Source organism: Chiloscyllium plagiosum, unplaced genomic scaffold, assembly GCF_037043375.1.
Source record: "Chiloscyllium plagiosum isolate Xiang-an unplaced genomic scaffold, Cpla_swu_hap1 HiC_scaffold_2, whole genome shotgun sequence".
NCBI classification, from domain to species: Eukaryota; Metazoa; Chordata; class Chondrichthyes; order Orectolobiformes; family Hemiscylliidae; genus Chiloscyllium; species Chiloscyllium plagiosum.
Window position 1 is genome coordinate 101,232,293 of NW_028270140.1, and position 20,814 is coordinate 101,253,106.

Consider the following 20,814-nt stretch of genomic DNA (forward strand, 5'->3'; position numbering starts at 1 on the left):
GTGGCAACTCACTGTGATTCTGAAATTTTCTATAAGCACTTCTCAAAAGTGGGCTAATATATGGCAGCTAAGCAAAAAGAAGTAATGAGCAATTAAAGCTTCTTTTATGTGTTGCTGAAGAAAGATAAATTCAGTTGAGGCTGTTTTTCCTGCACTCATCAGGAAAATTTGCAAGAAATGTTTGAAGGCCATCAGTAATCAGTTAACTGGGGTATTCTCCATGGAAATGCTCCAGCCAATCAGAGTCCACAAATGTACATTTTTATCTCATATATTATAAAACATATTATTTACCCTTTCCTTTGGTATTTCTCGTGAATTGTCCTTATCAGTGCAAATACATCAACTTTAATATAAGTCGTGCCAAATGTTAGTAAGACCAAATGAAAGCAATCCAAGCACTCGGACTCATTTCTAGAAAAGTAGAATTGAAAAATGAGAATGTTTTATGTGAAAACACAATGGCTTTAAGAGGAGTATTTTGTCCTTTTTTTTACAAACAGAAGTTGACACAGAGGTGGAAAGTGGTCTGTTCCAAGCCAATAAAGTGAACAGCTTGTGAGGTCTTGTAATTCTTTTTTATAGTTAGAATAATAGAAGCAGTATAAATGGATGGGTGCAAGGTCCCATTTCAGTTTAACTTTCAGTAGCTGTTAGGGTTTGGAAGTGTTAAGCATCTCTCCCTGCTACAGAAAAATGCTTGAGTTCTCTCTCTCTTTCTCTCTTACGGATTTTTTTCTTGATGGTCTTTACTCCTGGGCTGGAGAACTGCATGTGACATAATCTATTTTACTTGATTTGCCTTTGCCAAGAGTGTATTTATGGGATGTTACTATATTAAGTTCCTACTTAGCAATTAAATAATCTATTATTCTGTTAAGTTTTATAATAGAGTTAAGTTATTCCAATTCTTCTTTCTTTTGTTTGCATTTTTCAATAGTATATGAATATAGTGTGATTTTCTTCAAGCCTGGTAGTTTTAGAAATCAAATAATGTCTGGAACACAACACTTTACACTTGCCTTTAAAAATAAGAAAAATTTGGGGTCTAGACTATAATTCTTAACATATTTTGAGGGGTTTGCTCTGGTCCATAATATTGATTTGACCATCTTTAGAGTACTCTGTATTCTTTTGGCCAACCATATTATATAAAGGGTATTGATAGACTGGAGATGACATAGAGAAGATTTATAAGCATAGTAATGGAAATGCATGAAAAATATATCAGGAAAAGGTTAACATATTGGGTCTCATCTCTGGTGTGGCATAATAGAGTTCCTTAAAACTGTAAAAGGTTTGACAGTGTGAATACAGACAGATTTTTTTTAATTTTGTGGTGAAGAGAATAACCAGAGGCCATTAATACAAGATAGTCACCAAAAATCCAGAAGGGAATTGAGAAAATTGAGAATTGCTGTGGTAGCAACATGGAGGTTGCTACCGCAGCGAGAGTTGAAATAAATGGGGAAACTGGACAGCCATTCCATGCAGAAGGGGATAGTTGCTTGCAACCATAGATTGAGTTAAGGAAAGAAATGGGTGCAGGCTCAAATTGAGCATAAACATGGAATGGACTGGTTGGAGTAATTGGCCTGTTTTTGTGCTTTATATCACACACTTGCAATATAAAGGAATAATGAGACTTTGAGTTGGTGGGTGGGTATTGAAAACTATACAACAAGTTTTATTCTTCAATACAATTCATATGATTGTGCACCACTTTTTCTCCCCACTTATTCTTCTAGGTTAAAAATAAAATCGATTTGAACTCTTCCATAGAAAAATTACTCAGCTAAGTAAAAAGAAGGTATGGACAATTGACCTTACTAACCAAGGTATACAAAATTGATGTCTAACTAAAGGGCTTAGTTTTTTTGTTACTTAATTTTAAATCACAACTTTGCTATATAAATGTAGGAACTCTGATCATCACTGAATCTCAAACAAGGAATTTCAGTCATAATATTTTTCATGAGAGAAAACATTCATATATTGGATCTTATTTCTTTTATATCTGGGGGGGACTCTCGATTTTTTTGGTCCAGTACAGAAGATCTTTGCTATACGGAATGAAGTCAGAATATGGCACTTCTACTTCCTCTGACCATAATAGGGATGTGGCTAAGTCATTATTATGTTTGCTTAGAGTTTCTCACACAAGTCAAATCCTTTCAGTTGACATACAGAGGTAAGTGTTTAACTGCATATGGATGTGATTGCTTAGTCACATTTTTTTTGCCAAATACTGTAATAGTCTGCACAATTTATCCATTACATTCCCACTTCTATTTGCATTGTATTCAGAAATTTAAAAAACAAACTGTGATATGTAATAATTTCCTTTTACTGGGCAAAACCTAAGCACAAAATGAAGCAAACTTCATTTTGTTGAAGAAAATCCAATGTCTCTGTGACCTAGGCTGGATAAAGCATTTTCTTATAACTTAACTGCTTACTCTAACCTGAAGTGAGTTCAACTTAACCTGACTTTTATTGGCAGAGGATCTCTTAACCAAATTAGAATAAAGAAAGTGGGATGTGGTTCTCCTGTGATTAAACAGACTAAAATAAGATGAGTACAGAGGACCATACTTAGCCCTCCTGTTTGAAAATATAACAGTTAGAGACAAATTATCTGCTCTCCTTACATATAAATTTGCAATATTCCTCTGTAATTGTTGCATGGATTAAAAGCATAAAATAAGAACAATATAAGTAAATAGTAACATATTTGGCATCCAGTTTAAGATTTTGCATAATAGAGGAGTGCATAAAAAAGCTTGATAATAAATGACATGGAAAAAAGTCAGTTTTAATGTAATAAACTACCTAGCTTGTTGAATATTTTGGTTTGATTTTAAATTTATATGATTTATAGGAAGGAATTATTTTTGAAGAGTATGCTACAACCTAATGTACTTTGGCTTGAAGGCTAATCATATAAATAATCTTAGGAATGTATTAGTTGGCAAGTCATATTGCAGATGTTTAAAACTTTAGTTAGCCCAAATGTGGAGTATGTAAACAGTTCTGGTTGCCACACAATAGGAAGGATGTGGAGGCTTTAGATAGGGTGCAAAAGAGGTTTACCAGAATGTTGCCTGGATTGAAATGTATTAGCTATAAAGAGAGATTGGACAAACTTTGGTTGTTTTCACTAGAGCATCACTAGAGTATATAAAATTATGAGAGTTATGTGTAGGGTGGATAGTCAGAGTCTTAGTCCCAGAGTAGAAGTGTCAAATATGAGGGGGAATAGGTTTAAGATGAGAGGAGGAGAATTTAAAGGATTTGTGCCAGGCAGGTTTTTTTTATACAGGAGGTGGCTTGATTGCGCTGCCTGATGAGAGGTTTGAGGCAGATACCTTGGCAACATTGAAGAGGCATTTTGAACAAACACTCTGAACTCACAAACAGGCAGAAAAAAAAAGGGATATGGACCATATGCAGGCAGACAGGATTACTTTAGAATGGCATCATGGTGAGTTGGAGGGGCTGTTCCTGTGCTCTGCTGTTCTATTTTTGATATGCTATGTTAGATATGGTGTGATTTATATCATGAATTCAAGAAGAGAAAACAAGATGCCTGACATAAACATGATGAGAAAGTTCAGTGACTGCATATGACAGAAACTCAGAGATTCTAAACTTCAAATGTTAAGGAAGAGAGTACATTAGCAATTATATCTTTGCAACCAGAGGAACTTACAATCAATTTCTGCACTCACTGAAACTATGCCCACCATTCCAATCAAGTGACTGAGTTCCAATAGGATGGTATCACATTTTCCAAAGACCACGAACTCCATCTGAATATCGACCCTTTGGAATGTGCATGACTGTTTCAAAGATTCAGTTTGTCAGGCCCCATCATCAAGATTGATTGTTTTGTTAAAATTACATTGTATAATTGAGTTTGCTTATGGAAGCTTTGGCTAGGACTTGTCACCATGGGTATTGGAGAAACAAATCAGTGATCTACTCAGAAAGCCTTCTACTACATTCTACATTACAATTGGAAATCATCTGAAGTCAAACCAGTTACTGTGCTACAATCAAGTGTGAGGAGTTTCCCAGGGGCTTTCCAAAGAGAATCCCATTTTATGTAATATAAAGAAAATTAGAGCAGAGCTTTTGAATCAGTATCTTGCCTGTTTCTCAGTCTCATTTTATGTAATATAAAGAGAATCCCATTTTATGTAATATAAAGAAAATTAGAGCAGAGCTTTTGAATCAGTATCTTGCCTGTTTCTCAGTCTCATATATGAAAATAAAACATGAAATATTCCTTTCATCAAACATTTCACTGATTTAGGTTATATATTAGAAAATTGACTATTTGTTTCTGTCATTGTCCACACCCATTATAAACATGCAAATTTTTTCTTCCATTCAGCATTTCTTAAGTGTGCCTTTAAGGGGCTGAGGACTAAAATGTGCCAAGTTGTTGCAAAATATTGTGAGTCTGTTGGGACCCGGGTGATTTTTTTCTTAGGGTGCCATACCTTCCCCTTTGTCAAGTGTTCCTTGAAAGTCTGATCCTACAAAAGTGAAGGCTTCTGAAGGGAAACAATTCCACATGTTGTTGCTATGAAAAGAAGCAGACACTTAGGCACATACACCAACTTCTCCATTGGATGTGAGAACAGAATTCTGATTAGCAGTCAATGGTAAGAAAGAATTTTTGCAGAATTAGAAAGATTCTTAAATTCATGATGAACAGTCAACTGAATAGCCTTTAGTCAGCCAAGATGCTATCTTATGTACTTTGAAGTCAGTGAATACTGGTATCTCCACATTTCCCAAATACTCCAGTCATTCACTCAGTGCTTAGGACCATTTCCTGAAATGGATAAAATAGCCTCAAAACTTAGATGTGAAGCTGGAAGAGCACAGCAGGTCAGACAGCAACTGAGAAGCTGGAAAGTCAACATTTTGGCCTGAAACACTGACTTTCCTGCTCCATACTGTTTGACCTGCTGCACTCTTCTAATTTCACATCAATCAACTCTGACTTCAACACCTGCAGTCCTCAAAAATTAGTTATTTGAAGCTAATGTGCTGAAAATTTTGTCAAACATTAACATTGACAAGTCGCCAGGCCTGGACCAGATTTGTCCTCGGCTGCTTTGGGAAATGAGAAATGCAATTGCTTCGTCACTTGCGGAGATCTTTGCATCCTCGCTCTCCACTGGAGTCGTACCTGAGGACTGGAGAAAGGCAAATGTAATTCCTCTCTTCAAGAAAGGAAATAGGGAAATCCCTGGCAATTACAGACCAGTAAGTCTCACGTCTGTCGTCTGCAAGGTGTTAGAAAGGATTCTGAGGAATAGGATTTTTGACCATCTGGAAGAGCATGGCTTGATTAAATGCAGTCAACACGGCTTTGTGAGGGGCAGATCATGCCTCACAAACCTTATCGAGTTCTTTGAGGATGTGACTAGAAAAGTTGATGAGGGCCAAGCTGTGGATGTGGTTTATATGGACTTCAGCAAGGCATTTGATAAGGTTCCCCATGGTAGGCTCATTCAGAAGATCAGGAGGAATGGGATACAGGGGAACTTAGCTGTCTGGATACAGAATTGGCTGGCCAACAGAAGACAGCGAGTGGTAGTAGAAGGAAAATATTCTGCCTGGAAGTCAGTGGTGAGTGATGTTCCACAGGGCTCTGTCCTTGAGCCTCTACTGTTTGTAATTTTTATTAATAACTTGGATGAGGGGATTGAAGAATGGGTCAACAAGTTTGCAGATGACACAAAGGTTGGAGGTGTCATTGACAGTATAGAGGGCTGTTGTAGGCTGCAGTGGGACATTGACAGGATGCAGAGATGGGATGAGAGGTGGCAGATGGAGTTCAACCTGGATAAGTGCGAGGTGATGCATTTTGGAAGGTCGAATTTGAAAGCTGAGTACAGGATTAAGGATAGGATTCTTGGCAGTGTGGAGGAACAGAGGGATCTGGGTGTGCAGGTACATAGATCCCTTAAAATAGCCACCCAAGTGGACAGGGCTGTTAAGAAAGCATATGGTGTTTTGGCTTTCATTAACAGGGGGATTGAGTTTAAGGGTCGTGAGATCTTGCTGCAGCTCTATAAAACTTTGATTAGACTGCACTTGGATTACTGCGTCCAGTTCTGGTCGCCCTATTATAGGAAAGATGTGGATGCTTTGGAGAGGGTTCAAAGGAGGTTTACCAGGATGCTGCCTGTACTGGAGGGCTTATCTTATGAAGAGAGGTTGACTGAGCTCAGACTTTTTTCATTGGAGAAAAGGAGGAGGAGAGGGGACCTAATTGAGGTATAGAAGATAATGAGAGGCATAGATAGAGTCGATAGCCAGAGACTATTTCCCAGGGCAGAAATGGCTAACACAAGGGGTCATAGTTTTAAGCTGGTTGGAGGAAAGTATAGAGGGGATGTCAGAGGCGGGTTCTTTACACAGAGAGTTGTGAGAGCATGGAATGTGTTGCTAGCAGCAGTTGTGGAAGCAAGGTCATTGGGGACATTTAAGAGACTGCTGGATATGCATAGGGTCACAGAAATTTGAGGGTGCATACATGAGGATCAGTGGTCAGCACAACATCGTGGGCTGAAGCGCCTGTTCTGTGCTGTACTGATCTATGTTCTATGTTCTATGTTCTATGTTCTTTCTCCTCCCTTAACTTCTTACCATGAAACTATTTGTTACATTAAGGTGTTATATATTTCATGTCACTTATGTTAGTTGCTGAAATGAATGTAATCAGTCAAGGTCTCGTGGTACAGCCATATAAAACAGAAAATTGTAGTATGAGTAATCCTGATAATTACAAACTAAGTGCTTTGATGGATCAAATTGATAAAATTTATGAACATTGGTCTTTAGATAATAGTATAAAACCAATGTTCAATTCAATTAAACAATCATTTCATTATTTTCAACTATAGAGAATGCTACACTTTATCATTGCAATGTTGCATTCGGAGATATCTACTGAAACGTACTTAATGTATTTTTGAATTATTGCCACTTGCTAAAGCCATTGTATAACGTTAAGGTATCTGAAAATTTATCTTAAATTGTCAGATCTTCCAGGTCAGAGGATACAAAAGGGCCTGATCTTCATTTACAACTAAAACAGGTGTGGAGTTGGCAGACCAACATTGCCACCTGCATCAGGAGGCCCAAATAATTTTTAGTTTTAGCATCATTTTAATGCTACTTGTGCACTGCATGCACCAATTGTTACTTCAGCCTAAAGTATTTTCAGAATTCAGAAGGATAAACATAGAAATGGTTGAATTTGAGCAGCTTTTAATGTTTATTTATGACTTAGGGAGCCACAGTGGCTCAGTGGTTAGCACTGCTGCCTGACAGCACCAGGGGTGCAGGTTCAATTCCCGCATTGGTTGACTGTGTGTGTGTGGAGTTTGCATATTCTCCCCGTGTCTGCATGGGTTTCCTTCCAAATCCAAAGATGTGTAGGTTAGGTGAATTGGCCATGCTAAATTGCCCATAGTGTTAGATGCATTAGTCAGGGATAAATAAAAGGTAGGGGAATGGGAATGGGTCTGGGTGGGTTACTCTTTGGACGGTCAGTGAGGACTTGTTGGGCTGAAGGGCCTGTTTCCATACTATAGGGAATCTAATCTAAACTGCTGATAGGTCACTCAGCAGCTGGTCCCACTGGAGGGAGTGTGAATAGCACATAGGCTGTCAATTTGTGTTTGCAGGTTCCACTCAGGATTCTTTTTGCAGCAAATAACAATTTGTGTACATGATCACCTTTGCTGGGAAGCATTCAGTCTACCTGCCAACTCATTTACAGAAAATTTGGGCAGAATCTTATAGGAGCCTGTACAATGTCCTCTGTGGTGAGGGATATGGCAAAGTCATGCAGAAAGTCCAGTGAGGCCTTTCTTGACTTTGGGAATAACTCACTGTATCTTATAACTAAGTTCAGACGTCAAAGTGAGTTCTAAGTTGGGACAATAAGTTTCTTATTAAGGGGAATTATGGCTTGTTTAATGATCTTATTAAATGGACATCTCTTCTCATTAATATGCAGCTTCTTAATCTGCCACCTGCCCTGACCAACCTAGGTGTTGACAATACTGAACATTGAAATCAGAGTAAGGACCTGGCAACTTTGAGTTGCCACTTGCTGTCCATTCAGATACATCTCAGATCATGCTCCATGGCCACAAATTACCTTCACCCCATATCCATGGACATTGGTATCTGACACACACCAGCCTCTAAGTAGCCTTAGTACACACCTGCATTTCAATACTGCACTTCAGAGCACAACAGCAACTATTACTGGAGGGCTGCAGCCTGAAAACTTTGTACTCAGTGACAGGCACTCAGCTCTTTGCTTGTGTTCATAGTACTCTCACATTTTGAGCATTGCACAGACATAAAGCCAGGATGCTTTTCCTTGTTGCAAGCAGTCCTTGGTCACGTCAAGGGAGATAGCTTTTGGTCAGGGGACCTTGCATGGTAAATATATAAAAACCACTGATACCAGTGTGGAGTCTTGGTCATGGTCAGTCAAATGGTCAGTGCAGTCAGGGTCTGGATCCTCTCCTCATAGGCATAAGAAGCAGAATGTCAGGGTCCACACCACTATTGGTAGGATATTGAGACATCAGTATGAGATATCAATGAAGAGAGCCAGTGGATGTGATCTGTTTGGATTTTCAGAAGGTTTTTGACAAGGTGCCACACAGGAGGGTGCTAAATAAGACATGAACCCATGGTGTGACGGACCAGGTACTGGCACAGATAGAGATTGGCTGGCTGGCAGAAGGCAGAGAGTGGGGATAAAGGGGTCTTTTTAAGTATGGCAGATCGTGGAATTCCGCAGGTGTCAGTGTTGGGACTACAATGTACTCACGTTATACATTAACCATTCTTGACAAGTGAACTGACAGCATTGTTGCCAGGTTTGTAGATGAAAAAAAGATAGGTGGAGGGACAGGTAGGTTGAGGAAGTGGGGAGGCTGCAAAAGGACTTCAATAGCCTAGGAGAGTGAGCAAAGAATGGCAGATGGAATAAATATGTAAACATGTAAGATAATGCACCTATTTCAGAAGAATAGAGGCACAGCTTATTTCCTAAATGGGAAAGGCTTCATAAATCTTAACGACAAAGGGACTTAGGAGTTATAGTTCACGTTTCTCTGAGGTTAATATGCAGGTTCAGTTGGCAATTAGGAAGGCAAATGCAAAGTTGGTATTCATTTCCAGAGGGCTACAATAAAAGATCAGGAATGTACTGCTGAAGCTGTATAAGCTCTGCTCAGACATTTGGAATGTTATGAGCAGTTTTGGACCCCTTATGTAAGATTCGGGCCCCGTATGTAAGAAAACATGTTTCAGTGTCCAGAAAGGGTCCAGAAGAGATTCACAGGAATGGTCTCAGAAATGAAGAGTGTGTCATGTGAGGAGTGTTTGAGGATTCTGGGTCCTTATTCAATGGAGATGAGAAGGATAAGGGATGATATCATTGACATTTAGAGAATATTGAGAGACCTGATTGGATTGGACATGGAGAAGATGTTTCCACTAATCGGAGAGATTAGGACCAAGGGCACAGCCTCAGAGTGAAGGTTCAATCCTTTAGAACTGAGATGAGGAGGAATTTTTTTTCCAGAAAATGGTAAATCTGTGGAAATCATTGCTCTGGTTAGCTGTGGAAGCCAATGACCGAGTCTCTTTAAGATAGAGATAGATAGTTTCTCGACTAATAAGGGGATCAAGAGTTATAGGGAGAAGGCAGGGGACTGTAGTTGAGGAACATGTCAGTCATGATTGAACAGCAGAGCAAACTCAATGGACAGAATGGCCTATATTTGCATTATATCTTATGGTCTTATGGTATAGCATAGATTCCTCTGCTTGGTCCTCAGTATTCAGAATGCTGCTGTTAAAAATCCATTACTTTTGTTCTCTGTGAAGTCAATGAGAAGCCTCTTGTAAGGATTGTCAACACCCTATCCCAATGTTGTAGGTAGATCATCATCCCCAAGTGAATAAATGGACATGCCATGCTGATCATTTTAATACAAAAACCTTTAGGATATGAATGTCACACCAAAGCTATAATCCACAAAAGAAAGAATGACATTCATACTCTAAAGGTTTCTGATATCTGAAAAAGAAAATAAAGCGTTCTCTATGGGAGAATGGATTAAATAAACCTTTCAAAGATGTGGCAGAAGCACAGCAGATCAAATAGCCTCTTTATACAATGTAAATTATGATTCTTAAACACTGTTAAAGAGAGACTTGAGGTCAAAACTTTTCATTTTTCACTCATCAGCAGTGAAACACAAGCAAACTAAATTTAGGAAAACAACATCAATTTAAACAGCATGAGAAAAGTGCGCTGATTGGTTGAGCTATGGTCAGCATGGAGATGGAGCAGGAACTATTAACTCTTGATCTTAAATTAAATTCAAGCCAGGCAGTTTCATGGTATTATCATGGGAATGCAGAGGGATGTCTGTCTCCAGAGCCTTTTCCTCATTTAAAATTTGCAAAACATATTCATATACCTTTTGTTTATAAAGAACAGGGCCCTGAGCGCGAGTAAGTATAGCTTCTAGCAAATGAATTACACTGCAAATCTGACTGATAATCTGAAGTTGGTTTCAGGTCTAATTCGTAGGACAGTCTCATTCAATAAACTTTGTCCGAAAGCAGAATCGCATTTAATATTGGACACAATGTTTTGGGTTTTGCAAGCATTGGCTGTTCGAGTATGGTCAGCCCACTTCCACTGCAGACAATGAAAGATGTTTGATGTAGCTTGCTGACCTTTGGTTCAGCTTTCATTCATGGTATCACACCAGAATTGAAACACATACCACATTACTGATTTACATAGTAGGTTAAAAAAAGTCTTTTCAGCTTGATGGCAACATCAGCTTAGTGCAGAATACCAGTTCATGTGTTGAATGCAAAGGAGCAGCATGGGCCTTGTGTACAGAAACAGTGACCTAGTGGTATTATTGCGAGAACATTACTTTAGGCAATAGTCTGTGGACCTGGGTTCAAATCCTGCCGTGGCAGGTGGTTGAATTCAATAAAACTCTGGAATTAAGGGTTTAATGCTGATCATGGATTGTTGGGGAGAAAACTCATTGGGTTCACTAATGCCCTTAAGGGAAAGAAACTGCCACCCTGACCTGTTCTGGTCCATAAGTGACTCCAGGCCCACAGTAATGTGGTTGACTCTTAACTGACCCCGAGTGAAGTAGGGATGGGCAGTAAATGTTGCTTTAGCCAGTAACGCCTATATCCTATCATAGAGTCACAGAGTCATAGAGATGTACAGCACAGAAACAGACCCTTCAGTCCAACTCGTCCATGCCGACCAGATACCTCAACCCAATCTAGTCCCATTTGCCAACACCCGGCCCGTTCCCTCCAAACACTTCCTCTTCATATAGCCATCCAGATGCCTTTTAAATCTTATAAATGTACTAGCCTCCACCACTTCCTCTGGCAGCTCATTCCATACACGTACCACCCTCTGTGAGAAAAAGTTGCCCCTTAGATCTCTTTTATATCTTTCCCCTCTCACCCTAAACCTATGCCCTCCAGCTCTTGACTCCCCCACCCCAGGAAAAAGACTTTGTTCATTTATCTTATCCATACCCCTCATGATTTTATAAACCTCTATATGGTCACCCCTCAGCCTCCGACGCTCCAGGGAAAACAGCCCCAGCCTGTTCAGCCTCTCCCTATGGCTCAAATCCTCCAACCCTGGCAACATCCTTGTAAATCTTTTCTGAACCCTTTCAAGTTTCACAAGATCTTTCTTATAGGAAGGAGACCAGAATTGCATGCAATATTCCAAAAGTGACATTACCAATGTCCTGTACAGCCGCAACATGACCTCCCAACCCCTGTACTCAATACTGTGACCAATAAAGGAAAGCATACCAAATGCCTTCTTCACTATCCTATCTACCTGCGACTCTTCTATCAAGGAAATATGAACCTACACTTCAAGGTACCTTTGTACAGCAACATTCCCTAGGATCTTACCATTAAGTGTATGAGACCTGCTGAGATTTGTTTTCCCAAAATGCAGCACCTCACATTTATCTGAATTAAACTTCATCTGCCACTCCTCAGCCCATTGGCCCATCTGATCAATATTCTGTTGTAATCTGAGGTAACTTTCTTCGCTCCCCACGAAACCTCCAATTTTGGTGTCATCTGCAAACTTACTAACTATACCTCTTATGCTCGTACGCAAATCATTTATATAAATGACGAAAAGTAGTGGATCCAGCACCGATCTTTGTGGTACTCCACTGATCACAGGCCTCCAGTTTGAAAAACTACCCTCCACCCCACCACCCTCTGTCTACCTTCGAGTCAATTCTGTATCCAAATAGCTAGTTCTCCCTGTATTCCATGAGATCTAACGTTGCTAACCAGTGTCCCTTGGGGAACCTTGTTGAATGCCTTACTGGAGTCCATATAGATCATGTCAACCACTCTGCCCTCATCAGTCCTCTTTGTTATTCTTCAAAAAACTCAATTAAGTTTGTGAGACAGGATAGTGTGGATTTCTTCACATCATGTGCAAGGAAGGAGGTGAGAGCACCTGTCTTTGACATCAAGGAAGCATTTGACCAAGCAACAAGGTGCCCTGGCAAAGCTGAAGTCAATGAAAATCAGGAAGGCAAACTTGTCATTGGGTGGAGTTATATCTAGCATGAAAGAAAGGTGGTTCTATTGGATGGAGACCAATAATTCTATTCCAGGGCATCACTGCAGGAGGACCTTAGTGTCCTAGGCCCAGTCATTTTCAGTTGCTTCCTCAATCCTCTGTCCATTAAAAGAACAGAGTAGGGGATATCTGCTGATGACTGCACAGTGTTCAATACCATCCACAACTGATCATATCCTGAAATAGGCTCTCTCTTGTGCAGCAAGCTTTAAAAGACATCTGAGCTTGGGCTGGTGAATGACAAGTAATATTCACTGAATCATAGAATCCCTACAATGTAGAAAGAAACCATTAAGCCTAGTGAGACTACACTGACCCTCACCCAGACCCATCCTCCCACTTTATCCCAGTAATCCCACATTTACCAAAACTAATACCCCAGCTTGAACATCCTTTGACATTACACAGTAATTTAGCATGGTCAATCTACTTACTCTGCACTACTTTGGACTGTGGGAGAAAACTGGAACACCTGATGGAAACCCATGAGGACAGAATCGAGCCCAACTCCCTGGTGCTATGAGGCAACAGTGCTAACCATTCATGCAAAAGAATAGTCTGACAATGCCCAATTCCAACAAGAGAGAATTCAACTATCTCCCCTTGACATGTATTAGATATGTAACATGACCTCTCTGAATCTCCAACAATCAATATCCTGGGATTTTCATTGACTGGAAACTATATTGGATGAGCAACCTAAATACTGTGGCTACATCTCATCCCATGCTCCTTAAACATTCCTCACCATCTTCAAGACACAGTTCAGGAGTGTGATAGAATGTTCTCTGTTTGTCTGGATGAGTGCAGCTACAATAACATTCAAAGAGTTCAATACCAGTCAGTCCACCTGATCAGCATTCCATCATCCAACCTGAACAGTCACTCCCTCCACCAATGCTGTGCAATGGCAGCACTTTATCACTGTGTATACATATATAAGATTCCCCTGTAACAACTCTTTAAGGTTGCTTCTATACCACCTACCAAACCCACCACTTTCCAGAGCAACAGATGCATGTGAAGACAGCTGCAAGCTCCCCCAATAAGCTATACATCATCCCGATTTGCAATAATATTACTATTCCTTCATTGTGAATTGGTCGAAGTTCTCTAACTCTCTCACAGCAACATGCACACCAACTGGACTGCAGCAGCCTAAGACGGCCACTTACTACCACTGGCTCTAAGGCAATGAAGGATTTGCCCAATAAAACTAGCCTTATCAGTAACGCTGCCATCCCATGATAGGATAAAGAAAACATTTGGTTAAAGTTGGACAACTGTGATAGCAAGCATCTCAAAAGCTAGCCAAAATGGATCATACATTGTACTTCTGGCTGAAGATTATTGCACATGCCTTAATTTTGTCTTTTACACTGACATGCTGGATTCCCATAGCAAATGTTTGTTGACCCTTTTCTGTGGTTACTCATTTAATTATTACCACCATTCATAACTAGATTGGAGAGCATAGAACTGATTTGTTAGTTGTGAAATCTCTGCCATTGTTTAGCTTGTATGTAATCCTGCACTTCACCAGTTTTGCATCAGGATCTCTGGCCATGATGGCACTCATCCCATCAATCTTACATGTGCATCTCCAAACTGACCCTAGTTTTGTGACATTATGATTTTCTTATCCCCATTTATCATATAGGATCACATTGAGTTTACTCAAGTAAACTCTTTCCATTAGAAATGTTACTAATCTTAAATTTACAATAGTATCCTTATTACATTGAGTTTGACACTTTCTAAAATTATGAAAACCACTCTTATTTCTGAAATGATCAGTTATTACAAAAATTTGGACATATCCTATTACTTCTGAGTAGTTTTTGAATAGATACATGCAAATATATGAATTAGGAGGAGGAGCAAGCCATTTGGTCTATTAAACCTGCTTTGCCACTGTATAAGATCATGACTATTCTGATTAAGTTGTCAGTCTTATTGTATTTCTCTTCTTTTACATAAAAAAATCAACTTGCTTGGATATGTAATTACACACCTCTGTGACAGATGGGATTCAAATCCATAACTTCTAGCCCAGAGGTAAGGGCATCACCACAAGGCCACAACAGACCTTCCCTTCTTTCTGTAGGCACAGACGAATAATCAATGAACAACCTTGTACACATAACATTAACAACCATCATCCACTTACTAAGTTCACTTGATTTTAACAGTTTCCACCTTTTCATTTTCAGAATGATGTAAAAATATCTCTTTTTGTAAAAAATGAGAAAAGTTTTAAAAAGTTACTTTTCCATCCTCTATATCTTGCATTGTAATATGATCATTCTTCTACCAGTGCTAACCATGTATGGACTCCATACTTTCTTTATTTAGAAAAAAATATTCATCACACTGAAATAATTACAGTGCAATCCAAACAAAAGTTGTTTTTGCATGTTTTTATAACTCATCGTAACAAAAGACATCCATCTTTGAGACCTCTACTTGTTCTTGGAGCTAGCATTTCATTTTACAAAACAACCTGGTAAGTTGCAACGACCTACTTTATTTTAGAAATCTTTCCTCACCAACATTTCCTTTTTACTATTGAGATCAATCATTAATCTTTTCTTCGCAATACCCTTTGTGGAATGAAAATTGTCTCAAAGAAAATGTTTACCCACATGACATTCTAGGGGCAAATCTTTTGAAGATTGTCCCTGGTACAGGATTTCCTTCAGAATATACTTTTACTGTAGACTGGCTTAATGTTCAAAGCCTAAAATGAAAACATTTTCACCTTTATTCTTTCTTCAAGTCTATTACTACAATTTCATGACAGAGTTTTATTTTGCTTTATATTTTACATCTCTCATATTTTTCATGGATCTTTTCTATAAGTTTAATATATTCATTACCATTACTCCCACATCTTTTGGAAGAATTTGTAATCTATGACAAGATGAATAAGCAAATTGCTAATTTAGCTTGAAGACAATTAATCTTTGTTTCCTTTAAACTCTTACCCACTGATGCCACTAACATTTCTGACTACTTTGATTAGTTATGTTTCGTCTGTGCAATAATGACCAAATCCACTGACATCCCTAACACAGTTGTCTTTTCATGTTCCACATCAACAGTAATGGTATCTCACTGGAGACTATATCTGTACTGGGGATTAGTTATCTCAGTCGTCTGGATGGCTGGTTTATGATACAGAGTAATGCTGACAGTCTTACACCAGCTGAAGTCATCATGAAGATCCTGCCTTCTTAGCCTTTTCCCTTTCTTGAGGAGAGGTAACATTCAGGTTAAACTCCCACTAGTTGTATATTTATGAGAAAATTGGATAATGGTGACTTTACTCTTACTTTCACCTGCTCTGAGCAAGTGTTTTCCCTCCGCTATTTTACACAGAATCAACACATTTTTCAATGAATTTAATGGGTTGTTATCCTCAAACCAGAAACAAGTAGAACTTTCACATTCCTTCACCTTACTTTGGTCCTTACTGCTTAAAAAATCCAGTTAACGTTTTAACCAAACCACTCCACATACTGTGGACAAGCACTTACTATCCAACATGGTATAATTGAATGGATCCACGACTAGAACATTGACTATTGGGTTGGAGCTACTTGTGACCAGCACAATTCACTCTGAGCATTCGGTATCATTATCCTCACCTTCTGAAATTTCCATTTTGTATGTTATTTCAAAAGTCAAAAGTGTTATTTCAAAATGTGAACCATCTGTTGACGATTCTGCATACGTTCCTGGACTTTTTTTTTGTTCTACAGTTACCTTGTTCCTGTCAGAGCTGTCAGAAAGGTTGATCCTTTCAGAATGTCAGCATGGTGTCAAAATGCACATTGTCTCATTGAAGCCTGTTTATTTTGTATGATCGCCGAATGCTCATTTTCTGCCATGAAAGCAATTGGAAATGATTACTTTCCCAAAACCGTTTTTTTAAAGGCTGACATCTGGTCCAAAGTGTGTCTCCTTCTGAGAATTAGCAATAGTTATTATCTGAAGCCTATCTATGTATAAAATTTGGCATATTGTAAAATTTGAAAGCAAGCACAGAATGAGAAATTTCCAAATGGAATCTCTGCAATCGTAGTCCAGGTTTCTAAATCTATGAAATGCTAATCCTGTCACACAGATAATTAATGCATTTTTTTCTTCTAGTTCTTATCAATAAAATGCAATAATCAATCCTTTGTCAATATCCATTGAATGAATGTCCAGATTACAAAAAAATTTGCTTACAGACAATTTAGTATGGTCAATCCACCTAACCTGCACATTTTTGTGATTGGGAGAAAACTCATGCAGAGAAAGAGAGAGAATGTACAAACTTGACAAAGACAATCATCCAAGGGTGGAATTGAACCAGGTCCCTAGCATTATGAGGTAGCAGTGCTGACCACTGAGTCACCATGCCATATTATTTAGTAGACTTCACAATTGGTCCTACAATTCACTATTGCATGCAAACTATCTGTTTTTTACCTTCAGAGAAACTGTAATTAAAATAATTGATTGGATTTGAAACGCGTTGCAATGTTTAGTTCAAAATAAATGCTTTTCAAATGCAATTTGTTTTCACGTTATGATTGACGTTTTCTTTCTGGGCATGTGACAAAGCAGATTGTATTTTAATATCAAAGTTTGAGCAATGGTGATACGAAAAGAAGATTAGCATTTGTAACATACGTGAATAAGATGGTTTTATAATTACAGAACTTTTGCTTTGCAATGCGACCACAGAGTACCCTTTCAAGGTGGGGTTAAAGCCAAGGACACAATACATAAAATATAGGTCCTTAAAATAAATTAAGCAAATTTAATTGCTCTGCAGACCTATTATCATGCCCAATATAGGACTCACTGTGTTTTAATTTCAAAATGTGTTTTCTTTTTGGGAGCATTACAGTGAAATAAGCTCTCATTTCCTTGTGGTGACGAACCACACTAAACTCCATTGATGTAGTGGTTAGGAAATCCAATGCACCAATGAGAAGACGTTGCTTTCCAAAGTAACCAGAAAAAGAGACAAATTATAGGCATCAAGTCTATTTCCTGTGATAGTTTTCTATGTGCTTCACAGTGAAAAATAAATTTTGTTAAATTCATTTAAATAATCTTGCAATCCATGTTTTTTCCCTTGAATGTCTTTATTTTTACAACGCCAGATCTTACAAAACTGACAGGGAGATTAGATTGGATTAGATTAGATTGGATTAGATTAGATTATTTACAATGTGGAAACAGGCCCTTCGGCCCAACAAGTCCACACCGACCCGCTGAAGCGCAACCCACCCATACCCCTCCATTTACCCCTTTAACCTAACACTACGGGCAATTTAGCATGGCCAATCCACCTGACCCACACATCTTTGTGACTGTGGGAGGAAACCGGAGCACCCGGAGGAAACCCACGCAGACAGGGGGAGAATGTGCAAACTCCACACAGTCAGTCGCCTGAGATGGGAATTGAACCCATGTCTCTGGCGCTGTGAGGCAGCAGTGCTAACCACTGTGCCACCGTGCCGCCCATACACACAGTGTTATTGAAGAAAAATGGGATAATAACGTTCAATTGGGCTGATTATCCCACACAATTGCTGCAGACATTCTAGTACATTATTTCTTTCCAACTGTTACACCCACATAGTTATGTTCATGAACTCATTAAAATCATTGACATCTATATCTTAAAAAGAAGAATGCAAATGTAAATTTTACTTTAGACAAGATGGAAACTTGCATTACTTAGTTTAGAAGATTCTGCTCTTTTTCAAATGAACTGTGGAATCCATTATTCAAATGAGGAGCAGGACTGCTTAGGAACCAAAATGGGGATTCACATGTCGAGCAAGAGGCATGACTGAGCTGCTAAATGAATTATTTGTATCGGTCTTATCAAGAAGGAATATGCGAAGCAGGTCATTGTGACAAAGACAAAACCCTTCAAGTGTTGCATAGCCTATCAACAAGTAAAGTTGACAGGGCACTAGAACCAAATAATATTGAAGGATGTGAAAGAGTAAAACTCAGGGGAGGTTCCAGAGGTGTGGAGAATTGCTGATATTATGCCCCATTTCAAAGAACATTGTACGGAAAACCCAGCAATTAGAGTTTGGCCTGCTTAACTTCAAAGGTGGAGAAGCTTTCATAAACAATTATTCAGGATAGAATCAGTAGTCACAAAGAAAAAGGTGAGTTGATTAGGAACAACTAAATGCTGGAGCTTTGGAAGAAGTAATTGGAAGGGTTATTGAGAGTAAGGTCAATCTTGAGGCATACACAGACTTTCAAAAGGCAGATTTACAAAGAAAAGTTAGAGCTCATAGAATAGAAGGGACAGCAACAACATGGATACAAATTGGCTGAGTAATAAGTAGTAAAGAGTAATGGTCAAGGAACTGGAGGAGTTTTGAATTGAGTTTTCCAGGGGTCAGTATTGGGACCATTGCTTTTCCTGATAAAAATAAAGATTTTATTACACAGGGGAAAATTTCAAAATTCGTAGATATTATGAAACTTTAAAGTATTGTAAACTGTGAGGAGAACATAAGATCTAGGGGCAGGAGTAGGCAATTCAGCCCCTCAAGTCTGGTCCATCTTGCAATATGATCCTGGCTGATCTCTTCTATGCCTCAACTCCACTTTCCTGCCTACTCTCCATAACCTTTCAAACCATTACAAATTTAAAACTATCTATCATTTCCTTCTTAAATTTTCTGAAGTCACAGAATTCACCACACTCTGGGATAGTGATTGCCACAAATTAACAACACTTCAAGAAACATGATTTATCCTCACTTTTGTTTTAAATCTGCTACCCCTTATCCTAAAAACTCTTGTTAAAGATTGTATTATAAGAGGAAACATCCTGTCTATGTCTACTCTGTCAATCCCCTTTAACATCTTATAAACATCAAATAGATCTCCTTTCATTCTTCTAAACTCAAGAGAGTATAGATCAAAACTGTTCAATCTCTATTCATAAGGCACACAGGTCATTCTGCTATGATCCGGGTTTCATTAACACAATTTTGTTGTAATGCGATTGATGAATTGGTGCTGTTTCTAAAGCAGAAACTTTTAAAGCTCGTATGGTTATAATGTGTTTCTGACCCCATTAGTTTAAGTGGCACTGCTATTGCACGATATTCTTATAACGTGAGATTGCATGAGAATGGAACTATCATTATAGCAGAACTGACGGTAGAATCATACAGTACAAAAGAAAACCTTTGGTCCCTCAAGTCTGTATCACCAAAAATACACTAAATCTACACTAGGCCCACTTTCCAGCACTAGGCCCACATCCTTGAATATTATAAAACTTCAAGTACTCATCCAAATACGGTGGCACAGTGGTTAGCACTGCTGCCTCACAGCACCAGAAACCTGGGTTCAATTCCTGACTCAGGCAACTGACTATGTGGAGTTTGCACATTCTCCCCGTGTCTGCGTGGGTTTCCTCCGGGTGCTCCGGTTTCCTCCCACAGTCCAAAGATGTGCACGTCAGGTGAATTGGCCATGCTAAATTGCCTGTAGTGTTAGGTAAAGGGGTAAATGTAGGGGAATGGGTGGGTTACGCTTCGGCGGGTCGGTGTGGACTTGTTGGGCCGAAGGGCCTGTTTCCATACTGTAAGTAATCTAATCTAATCTAATCTAAATATTGTGAGGCTATCTGTCTCAACCACCTTACCAGGCAGTGCATTCCACGCCGTTCCAATCTTCTGCATTGAAAATATTCTCAAGTTCCCTCTAAACCTTCTGTTTTCACCTTAAAAGTTTGCTCTGTTCAACTGAAGAGAACAGCTACTTTCTATCCATCATGTCCATGCCCCTCGTATTATCTTCTTAAATTTTGTACCTACAAACTCCTTCTCAGTAAAGGCAGATGTGAAGTATTCATTTAACATTCTACCAATGTCCTCTGGCTCTATGCTTCCTTAGTCCATAATCAGCCCTATTCTTTCCCTGGTTATTCTCTTACCCTTGATTTATTTGTAGGGTATCTTGAAATTCACCTTAATTTTGCTCACCAGTGTTTTTTAATGCCCCATATTTTGTCTCCTAATTGTTTTCTTTAG

The 20,814-nt window shown here is 38.9% G+C and overlaps 1 long non-coding RNA gene across 2 annotated transcripts in view; it reads right to left on the bottom strand.

Annotated features, from left to right (window-relative positions):
* LOC122559732 (uncharacterized) overlaps positions 1–20,814 on the bottom strand; it is a 217,816-nt gene that overhangs the window by 185,298 nt on the left and 11,704 nt on the right. Inside the window, exon 1 of one of the 2 annotated variants that reach the window (XR_015760956.1) lies at positions 14,751–14,825. The exons of the other annotated variant lie outside the window; for it this stretch is intronic. This is a non-coding gene — a long non-coding RNA (uncharacterized LOC122559732). Of the gene's footprint in view, positions 1–14,750; positions 14,826–20,814 lie in introns of those variants that run through there. 2 annotated transcript variants of the gene reach the window in all.